Below are 12171 nucleotides of genomic sequence, written 5' to 3' on the forward strand. Positions count from 1 at the left end.
CCTATTGTTTCTACTGCTTACAGAAAAATTTGTCAAGGTTTGATCCTATTTGCGGAGCAAAGAAGCATTTTTTCTAATGACAGGCAGATGAAAGGTACAGGTTAGCAAGTGTGTCCAGACTGCAGCTCTGCAAATACATTTGTACAGTTTACAGCAGAAGACTGGAGAGTTTCAGTGAGTGGCTTGAATCACAGATCATGACTCCAGGATTTTATAAGAATTTTTGAGAAAAAGGCTACAGATTTTTTTTTCTGGAAAACATTAACAGCCACGTCCATGTGGGGATCAATCCTAGAAGTCAGTGAACTTTGTTTAGATTTTGCAGCTGCCATCCACTTTAAACAGCTCACTGAGCCCTGGGCAAAGACCCAGAACTCTGTAGGTCACGTTACTACTGCTACAGAGAGTAGTGACTGAACCTCCTTCCCTGAAAACCTCAAAGAAAGACATTTGTCTTGAAATTTCAGATTTTGAGAGTTTTTAAGAGGTTCTACTGGTTGAGTGGGGACAATGAGTTCTGTCCTTCAACCTGTCTTATAGATGCAGGTTTCTTTTCAGTAGGTTACAAATTAAATTCCTCAACACACACAGGCTATTCAGTAATTCACCACAGCTTTTTAATCATAACTCACAGTATGTGAAGTAGTTCTCCACAGGAATGAAGGGCGTTCAGAAAAAGAAAAAAAAGTACAAATACAATTTATTCTATCTTTGAACAAAGGCTGGACACGACTGCCTCTTGAAGGCCTTTTTTATAATTTGTTTAAAATATTTACTCATTTTTCATTAAGTATATTTTGCAAATATGAGAATACAAAGATTACAGTTTTCTAATAGTAAAAATATTCATTAGGCAGCTTCTTTTCAAACTGGAAGATGTTACCTAATTATCACACTCATCAGGACATCTAACCAGAGGGTTGAAGCTTGTAATAAAGATAATCTGCAAGACAAACCCTCACGCATTCACCACTCATTGTAGACGGCTTCTGCTGTGAGCCACATCTATTTCTTTCGGTACAAAACTTCCCCAGGAGACAAAATAACAGGTATGCCTACTTACATGCTGATTGTCTACATCAATTCACTGAAACTTCTGGGAGAAATGCAGCACAACAAAATTGCTTACAACAAACAGCTTGTTAAAGAGGTCTCTATAACTTCCCTCGTTTCTTACCTAGTTCCCCACATACTCTCCTTCTGTATGTCAGTGGAGCCCCTAGACAGGGAAGGATGCCAGGGAAAGTTTAACAAAATCTGGATGTTAATCATTTCAATTTCTAAATTGTCTCTTCCTGAAGCTTGAATGCAGGCAGCAGCCAGCTCAAACTCAAAATCCACCCACAGATTCCATTATCAGTGCACAAATTGAAAGGGAACATGGAAACGACCTGGTTTAAATAGACAGCAGAATGAGTAAGCAAAGACAGGAAATAAAGCACACTTTCAAGAAATGCCCACTGGTGGCTGCTGCCTTTCTTGTGGCTGGTGTCTAAGTTATTTATTCCCTACCCCATTCAGAAAACGTAATATAAATCTAAGTATTGAAATCAGTATCACAATTACAGAGTGATAGGAAAGCATTGCATTATCCAGACTAGACTGCTGCAATTTATTCAAATGAAGACATTCTTGATGGCTTAGTATTGAGAGGAGGATTTCTGGTTTTTTTTTAAAGAAGGGAATGAGTCCTCGATATTTATTGTTCACTTCGTACTTTATTTACACTGATATGCACAATTAATACATTAAAATCTTATACCTGCAGTGCTGAAGATCGTTTTTGTGGGATAGTTAAAAAAATAAAGTTAGACCAAAATAGCTTTTGCTGTTATTAATCTTAAAACACAAATTGGCTAAAACATTCTATGTTTGACTTGAGATAATGCTGTGTAAAGAATATTCAAAATGACATAGGCACTGTTTCCTGGGGAATTCCTGATGGCTCCTGACGTTTCAACCTAGTAATGTACCGAGCTGGTTTGTTTTGTTTGTGCAATTAGTCATGTTACTTAGCAATATAAAAAGTGCTTTTTACACTAAACTGTAGGGAATAAAATATGCAGAATTCATGAGACACAAAACACATAAAAATTCATTTCCTAAGCAGAAGCACTGCAACATTGTGTAGCAAAAACTATTACTTTTTTCATTGTGTTTGCAATAAAGAACTCAAGCAACCATGCCCTTCAGGGCTGGGCTCCTCACCACTTCACTTGAACTCAGTCTCAGCATTCAGCCATGGCATGTGAAGTTAATTACTCTGGGCACTGGGGCTCTGAACAGAATAATGACCCTATTTGCAGCTCCGTGTACTATGTACCACGCTACAGTGAATTCTTTCAGTACCTACACATCGCACACTCAGTGACTCTGAATGGAGTAATAATTCTAGCACTCTGGAGGAAAGCTCAACTGTCATCTCATTTTCGCAGGGACACTTGTCTTCCCAGGTAACCATTTAATGGAGGCTGACATCAGTCCACATTCAGTCATTGTCACCCTCCCAGTTCAAATGTCAGGAAAATCTAAGGGTTAAAGCTTTCAGAAACAATCATGCAAAAGGGCAGGCTTGAAACAATTTCTTAGGCTGGATCTTAGGGTCCTAAGGCTTTTCTACCAGCTTTTGTGATAAGAACAGCAGAATTATGTAGATTCAAAAATCTACAGTTGTAAATGACTTCTCATTAGAGAACCAAACACTGTCTGCAGGAGACCTGGTCTACATAATTTGGCAAGATGGCTGACTCTCTTGGGAGCTGAATATTTTCATAGAAACTGCATAGCTGGGAAAAAAAAAAAGCCAAACAATTTCACAAAAAAGCCTATTAGACATGACTGCTTCCCCAATGCCTAACTACTCTGTTATTGTTGGGGTGGAAAGTTTCAGCAGCTTTGAAAAATACATGAGAAAATACCCTGACTATCTACAGTTGAAGAGAAAATACCCTACGTGTACTGCGGCAGCGGGCTTTATCTGATGAAATAAAAAAATATGGCAGATGGTGTGATGCATGTCTGGTCAACAGCAATATTCATCTGGAAGATTAATAAATGAGGAAAGATTAGTGCCTGGTAAAAATCAGTTGCAAATCTGACTCAAAGAACAAAGACATTTAGGTTTTTTAGCACAATTTGTACCATATTATTTGTTATCATAGTACACCTTCAACTTGAAAAGAAACCCTTACACTCAGCATTTTGAGCAGTAGCTGTAGGAAACTGAATAATCACTTTGAGGCAGAGAATGGCAGCTGGGCTATTATTTCTTGGGATAAACTTTAATTTTATACCCATTTAAGACAATAATTTTGCAGATTCTTTTTCTTCACTCCAGTCCTGTTTAGCTTCTTTTTTTTCTTTTTTTTTTTGATTTTCTGATGTCAGTTCATTAATTTATTTAGTCATTCATTCATTGAGGTCTAACATAGAAATAGGTAATTTTGCAGCTTCTAATTTTAATCATCAGATACAAACTTTGCATAATCATGTAGAGAGAACAGAGCACAGAAAGGGACTGTGAATTTGCTTTTGAATATTGCCTTAATTCTACATAGGATAGAAAAATGAGTTATAGATTCAGTTTTTAACTGATAAGGTCTGGACTAGTCATCTAGGTCATTTTTAAGCACAGCTACCATTTACTGATATTTGTCTGCTGATATTCATCTGCCAATATTCATACACAGACCTTTGCTAATATGATATCCAGCTCTAATAGAAGAAATAGTATTTGACTGGGTCTAGATAAAAATACACTATCTCTTGCTTATGTATGTATGTGTTGGAATGTGTTGTATTCAGTGATTAACTAGATGAATCTAAAAGGAAGAACATTAAATATTCTACCCTTTGGAAATTGTTCCTGCTTTTGTGCTACCCATATCAAGTAATTGTCTATGACTTCCAACAGAACATGGATGTTCTTGATATGACAGTCCTCAATAGATGAAAAGAAGTAGATTGGTTTGTTGCAATTAAAGAGCACCTAGTTTCTGGTTGTTAACTTAGTGATCTTGCAATTTATTTTGATTGTAATTTTTCAGGGCCCATGAAAATACAATATTTTTTTGTTATTTTTAAAGAAATGTGAGGTTCTTATGGCCTAAAATTTTTTCCTGAAACTTTAAAAATTCTAGAAATCACCTCCCAGTTCTCCTGAAGTATAAGCAGAGACAGGATTCTCCTCTTTCTTTCTTTTGTTCATTCATTAGTTCTTTTCTTCTCAAGCTCTGAGCCATTTTTATTTCCCTGAAAGTTTCAAAATCTGAAGTTTCAAAACAGGCAGACATGAAGGTGACACTTGGGTGAGATCTGGAAGGGTTTTGCTTGAATTGACATCTTAATGTGCAGAACTTTCATGTGACCCAGACAGAAAAGGAAACACCAAGTCTTTCCTGACATGCTGTGTAAAGTCACTAGAAGGTTTATAAGAGGATAATTTACCTATTGAGATACATGTACTTCCAGAAAATATTTCTCAGTTGCTGCAGTATTAAAAGAACTAAAGGTTTAGTCCCACTGTTGTTTCTGGTTTTTGTCCGAAGTGTAAACCATCTGTAATTTCTTTTCTTCTTAAAGAACTGTTGCAATAATCTAGATCAGGAAATTTCAAATTAATCTCTGTAAATTTGTGCTTTGTTTAGTCATGAATTGTTATAGTTCATGCTGATCTCAACAAATACGCTTCTGAGATAAACAGTATTCAACATAATATCTCTTTAAGATGCATTCTTTTTTATCATTTAGTAGTTGTTACAGTCAGCGACGTGGTCGTATGATAACATTTCTTCTTTCACCTGGACAACTAAAATATTAAAGCCAGAAATAAATACTAGAGGGGTGCAATTTACAGCATATGATACTTCTAGAAGAATTTTTAAGATTAATATTGATTATGAATACACTCATGAAAGTTTTGTATCTTTACACATTTCCAAAACTGCCAGGCAGGTGTCTGAGTAATCATCAATAATATTGAACTAGTTATGTCACCTGACTAATTCCAGCTTTCCTTATTTCTGTTGAAAATTGACCTTTATTTTTAATGTATTTCTAACTGTCCTAGTTTAAGAAGTCAAGATTTTTTCTTATTAAATAAAATCTAATCACATAAATAAGTGTCACAGTCTGCCAAGAATAAACCATATTATTCATTAATTAATATTACTATTTTAGCTATTCCAAAGGTTTTTAATGTGCCAATTAAGATATGTAATCACTTGGTGGGTTTAGGATATTCGAATTAATGAATTTGCTGTGTCACTTACCAGCAAATTTTTAGGGAAAAGTCATCTCATGGGATCTAATTACCAAGAAAATCATTCTAAGTGCATTGAGATGAAGTATTTGAAAACTGATCAATAACTTCCAGAACTAAATTCAGTTTATGTCACACTTTGTGTGACAAGCTCCCTGAATTTTGAACTCTGCAGAGTTTTGAAACAACATTGAAAGGTTAACTTTAAAGAAAATACACTTGCGAGCCTCACAGATTATAGGAGAAAATCAAATGCCATCTTTCCATAATCTCACACAGCAGCCACTGAATCCTAATGAAAACCAAATTTACTGGCTTCAGAAACAGATGATTTGTGAGTGTGTTCTGCAGCAGTGCATCAGTTGCTGACGGAAAGATCCTATGCAGCTTTGTTTCTCTGAAGCAGTAGTAAATGTGCTTCAGGAAACCAAAATCTAAATAATATTTTGAAGTCTCATTTCCTCCAAAATAAAAATAATTCTTAAGAAGTGCAGAGAAACTATGAACTAGCATAACAGTGTCCTTACTAGGGCTCTGAACAGAGGATGTGGAAATTACCTCAAAACAGCATAGTGACATAAAGTCTCCTATTCTCAATATGCTATAAGCTATTTATTCATTTGAACTACTTTCTCCCTTCTGTTCTCATTAGCTTTGCTGATGAAAGACATAGAAGGAGTATTTTTATGAGAAATTTCCTTTTTAATAAACTATCCCACCAAACAACTGTCATCAGGTAAACAAGAAGTTTGTTAATAGGGACAGATGACCTCTTGGTCTCTCTTTCTACTACATGCTAAAACATGTGTTAAGCCTCATAACTCTGCTATCCAGCCCAGTGAGAATCCTGGATACAAGGAATTAATTCCCATGAGAGTGGTAGAGACTCATTCTTAGATCAGATCTGCAGAATTTGTTCCCATAGTTTCAATATTTTAATACCCACACAAAATATAAACATGGTAGCATTAAAAGTTGTATAATAAGAAGTCTTTATTGAAGTATACAGAATCTACCACAGATTCATGGAATGTGCTATTTCTGCCAGGAATGCAAATGATATGTTGATTTCAATTGAACTATTCTTATTTGTGCCAGCTGCAGATCAGGTTCAGGATATGTAGAAGTGCCATTCTTAGGCATAGTCTTTACGTATGACATGTTTTTATTATTGCTCGGCACTGATGCATACACCCTTTCTTTTTCTCCTGCTATGGTATTTAGAAAGATGAAAAATTAAGAAAAGTAGACATTTTACTGCTGTGTTAGTCTTTCTTCTCTTTGTTCTTAAGAATATTGAGCAAAGTTTTTTTGCTACTATTTTTCAATTCTATTATCTCTAGAGCATCAAGTTCTATTCGCAGAAATTATAATCAAAGAGAAACTGAAATAAAGTCACTAGATGTCAATAGCTTGGTCTGTTTTTATAAAAAATACCAGTGTACCTCAGAACAAAAATAAGGGGAAAAAAAAAGAGGTGCTGTTGACAGGTGACCAGAGAAAATAACTTCTTGTAGGAAGGTTTTAAGCCCTGAGGATTTATTTGTACCTGCTGGGCTAGCTATGGCCAAAGAGCAGAAATAATGATCTGACAGACAAATACACAACAACAAATAAGCCTGTGCCATTGCTCCTGGCAACTGTTCATTATTTAAAACAGTGCTACTTTGAAGAGAAGCAAAATGCTTGAGACCTGCTCTTTGTATAAAGGTAATAGAAGGCTACATTTAAAGACTGAGCACCTTGAGAGATCTTTGAAAGTAAAAGGCAGTCTTCCAGAAACATCTCTTGTGATAGGTATTTGGAAATGGGATATGATTTGTTTAAAGTAAAGCAAAAGTGTTCAAAAAACTGCAGGTCCCTATCTACAGCAGTTCACAAGGGGTTTTAGGTATCCATGTTATTTTGGTGCTGTTTGCTGAACCTAACCATTCAATTTAAATACTGGTATGATTTACATACTCAGTGGTCCAAGTTTATTCAAAGGATGTAAACATACTAGTAAAAGTTGCACTTTGCTAGAATGGAGGGGGGAAATGGCATACATGCCAGCTTTTCATCATATCCACCAGGGAATGAATCAGAAGCGATAGGGACAGCCCTTATTCTGACGGATTGTGCGTGACCTTCAAAAAGGCTCTTTGAATATTCCACAGGCCAGTTCACTCAGGAATTAAATAGTTTTTAATAACTGCATTGCTGAGTTGCTATTTGCCTAATTTCCACCATGGAAAGATGCACATCTTTCCACCACGGAAAGATGCCAACATCACTGAGTTGCTATTTGCCTAATTTCCACTGTGGAAAGATGCACAGGGAGCCATTAGATTTGTTCAAACTTTTTATACTGGCTACTCTGTGTTCATGTTACTTCAACATGTTTGCTTGAAGAATAACTGCCCAACTACAAGGTCGGAGCTTGATTCAAGGAGATGAAAAAACAGCATTTGTTACCTTCTTCCTTTCCTTATTCCTTTTAACTTTTGAATGACCATACTGCAACCCAACAGTTTATCAGACTGACACATCTAATTGTGTTACTGCCTGATGTGATGTGGCACAGCCCATCAGATACTTCAAAGTCAAGATCTGCTTCTCCATTTTGACAGCAGCCACAGTCCCAGCACAAGTTGCTTTTATTCTCTTTGTTTGCTTTGCTTGGTTGGTATCACACTAACACTTATTTGAGTGTTAAATAACACAAGCAGAGCCAAAGTTACAAGCTTGTGATGACACTACCAGTATCCCACTGTTCCCTCTCACTGCTACATGGCTACACTGGTGTCTGAATGCTTTATCTAGACCCTTCATTTTAAAGAATAACAGGAAAACCACAAATGTAAGTTTTTTCCCAATTCCACGTCATTCTTAATAATGCATGCCAATTTCACTGTCATCTGCAGGCAAATGCATCTGCACAGTTCAGGTTAACAAAAACAGCAGGTCTGCAGCTCCCACAAGAACATTCCCTTCCAATTTCTTTGTTCAGCATAAGTCATCAGCAGTACATTTCCACCCCGGACTTATCAGTGGGATGCGCTGCAACATTACAGTGGTCTTATTAAACACAATCACCACCACTTTTCCCATAAAAAGTTTGTCTATTTAAAACTCTTCTCCTCCCAGTGACACTGAATTCAAAGACACGAAAACTTACGTAGTTGAAGAGATGGCACTCCTATCTTCTGATGTTTGTAGGTTTCAGTTTTAAGTGAAAAAAGCAAGGCTGTGTAGTTTGAAGTTCCCAGGAATTCTCTCAACTGCAAAGAGAGAAGCTCATGTTGCTGAAGAGACAGCATACAGATAAAAACCAATATTTAGGAGATAAAATGCCGGCAGCACCTCAAAAAGTTCAGTTGTTGCATTATTTTATTTGCAATAAAGAATGATGTGACAAAAATCAATGATGCCTAGAATTTTAAACTGTCACTCATATCTGGTCCTAGTCTTGTGTGAATGTTGGCGAAAGTGTCACTTTAAGCACACAGTCAAAAGGTTTCTTTACAGTGAATAAAAAATCAAGTAATATTTTTTCCATTAAAAACAAATATTTAAATAATTTTGACCTTCTCATCAATTATGTATAACAGTGCCCACTTTCATCCTCAGACAAGCTCCATACTTCGAAGATCAGCTTTGCACAAGGTCTGTAGGCAATTTTGAACAAGTGTTTGAAGATGCCTGAAAATGGGCCTGTTACTTGCCTCCAGGGTGGTTATCACGGTTATACTCTCATCTAGTGTTTATGCTAAAGAATTGGCCCTATTATCATACGTAAATGACTTCTGCAGCTGAATTAAAAGAACAAAGAGGGATGGATTATATAAATTTTGTAAGGTATTTTAGTGGGCCAAATGCAGGGATGGGGACTGATAGAATGGCATAGATCAGTTGTGTAAATAAGAGGATAACAGGTTACTTCTTTACAAATTTAATTGGCTCACTCTGGGAAAAGAAGTTAAAATAATGTTTGCAATGGAAGCATTTTTGTTGAAATCTCTTCCCATCCATCACTCTTTTCCTCAGTAATATGGGGAGTTTATTTTTATGAGCCCTGAATTCAATTTTGTTGTTGTAAAATGTAGAAGCCGGGACTACTTATGGTGTGTTTTCATTGGGCTTGATGTGTGGGGCACTTTTTAAAGAAATGAACCCTTCAGCTTTTCTTTGCCTAGTGATTGCCTAATTTAACTGAGTTAAGTCAGTTCTGAGGATCTGGGGCACTGCTGTGCAGTTGCATGATCTCATCATCCACAACCTCATCCTTTCCCACAGCCATTCACTGCCTTTTCCTCTTCCTTTTGCTGTTCTGGTCAAGCAGCGCCTAAGAACATAAGAAGAAGACATGCTCACACTCTTCGCGCACTCATCCCACAAAGCACAGCAAGCATCTCCAGTATAATGTTCATCACAGAAAAAGAAGAATTATTCCTTTTGCTTCCTTCCTTCCTTCCCTCCCTTCTTCCCTCCCTCCCTCCTTCCCTTCCTCCCTCCCTCTTTGCTTCCTTCCCTCTTTCCTTCCTTCCTTACACCATTTAGTTATTAAACCATCAGGAACACATTAAACCGTAAGTACAACAGGGGTAGCTGAAAACAGTTTATTAAGTGCAGTCAGCAAACTTAAGAGTTCTACAAGGAATAAAAGCAGAAGCAAACCCATAAAGCAAAAGTAGTTTGATTGACTTCTGGGGCCAGATGTGGATCTACTGCAATTTCATTTACTTTTGTGGTGTTACCCTAGAATGAATATGGTCTGGAGAAATATTAGTCCTCTAGAAGAAAATTGCACGTTCTCATCAGCCCCTATTTTGCCTTCTGAAAAACTGGCTATGACTTGAGAGCGTGGAACAGGGCATGAAACAAAAGGAAAAAGAGCATTATGAGTCAAGGTGGGTATAATTAGGCTTAAACCAATGTGATAGTAATTAAGTAAGTGCCTCATTTTTATAAGATAGGAAACTGTGCAAGACATAAACAAATTAGAGATTTTAGTTTTTTTAACAGTAATAGAGGCTCCTTGGAAAGTAAACAAACAGCAAGCACTAGGAAGGTTTATGTCACAGCACTAATTAAAATTCTAGCCAAGAAAAATACCTTGGATTTAACAAGAGCAATAAAAACATTTTTAAAAGAACATATGGACAAGTATTCTGAAAAAATGCTTACATTATTACAGGAAAAAATATGTGATAAATATGTGTGTGCAGAAGGAAAATATGTCCTAAATGAAAACTTAGAATTGAGAAATAAGGTTGCCAGGACAGTATTACCAAAAGCATGAACTGAGGGTTTCTTTAAGCATTTGACCTCTTCCTAGTCACGGTCTTGGAAACGCTATCATGGCTCCAGTACAGACCATTATTGGGCCAGATTCTCCACCTTTTCTAGCTGCATCTGGAGCTGTCAGCTTGTGACTCCTCCAGGGGACAGAGAAAGAAAAAAACATCACAAATCTCAGTTGAGATAAAACAATAGCAGCCTTCAACATACATCTGTTAGCTAAACTAGAAAAAGGGAGGTGCGGATGAATGGTCCCTTCGCCAGCTGTGCGAGAGAGGCGCTACTTTCCAGCAGGAGGACAGTAACTGCTAACTGACAGGGTATGAGGCATTTTAACTTCTTCCATTGTCTCAGGTGGATTAGCTGGAAGAGATGACATTGCATAAGTGATTAAACAGTCACCTATTGTTGAGGTTTAACCTAGGCCACTGGAAAATAACAAAACAGCCAGGAGGTGGACCAGGATGCTAACACTGAAAAGGCTGAGGTAGATCTGGACTGCCAACATAGAATCATAGAATCATAGAATAATTAGGGTTGGAAAGGACCTTAAGATCATCTACTGCCAACCCACCTGCCATGGGCAGGGACACCTTACGCTAAATCATATCACCCAAGGCCTCGTCCAACCTGGCCTTGAACACTGCCAGGGATGGAGCATTCACAACCTCCCTGGGCAACCCATTCCAGTGCCTCACCACCCTAACAGGATAGAATTTCCTCCTTATATCCAATCTAAACTTCCCCTGTTTAAGTTTTAACCCGTTGCCCCTTGTCCTATCAGTACAGTCTCTAATGAAGAGTCCCTCTCCAGCATCCCTATAGTCCCCCTTCAGATACTGGAAGGCTGCTATGAGGTCTCCACGCAGCCTTCTCTTCTCCAGGCTGAACAGCCCCAACTTTCTCAGCCTGTCTTCATACGGGAGGTGCTCCAGTCCCCTGATCATCCTCGTGGCCCTTCTCTGGACTTGTTCCAACAGTTCCATGTCCTTTTTATGTTGAGGACACCAGAACTGCACACAATACTCCAGGTGAGGTCTCACGAGAGCAGAGTACAGGGACAGGATCACCTCCTTCGGCCTGCTGGTCACGCTCCTTCTGATGCAGCCCAGGATATGGTTGATGTTCTGGGCTGCAAGCTCACGCTGCGGGCTCATGTTCGTTTTCTCATCAACCAACACCTCCAAGTCCTTCTCCGCAGGGCTGCTCTGAATCTCTTCTCTGCCCAACCTGTAGCTGTGCCTGGGATTGCTCCGACCCAGGTGTAGGACCTTGCACTTGGCATGGTCAAACTTCATGAGGTTGGCATCAGCCCACCCCACAAGCATGTCGAGGTCCCTCTGGATGGCATTCCTTCCCTCCAGCGTATCAACCGAACCACACAGCTTGGTGTCATCGGCAAACTTGCTGAGGGCGTACTCAATCCCACTGTCCATGTCAGTGACAAAGGTGTTGAACAAGACCGGTCCCAACACCGATCCCTGAGGGACACCACTCGTTACTGGTCTCCAGCTGGACACTGAGCCATTGACCACAGCTGTTTGTGTGCGGCCATCCAGCCAGTTCTTTATCCACCGAGTGGTCCATCCACCAAATTGATGTCTCTCCAATTTAGAGAGAAGGATGTCATG

This window comes from Pezoporus occidentalis, unplaced genomic scaffold, assembly GCF_034315485.1.
Source record: "Pezoporus occidentalis ecotype Australia unplaced genomic scaffold, CSIRO_AGI_Poc_V1 ctg4, whole genome shotgun sequence".
Lineage (NCBI taxonomy): Eukaryota > Metazoa > Chordata > Aves > Psittaciformes > Psittacidae > Pezoporus > Pezoporus occidentalis.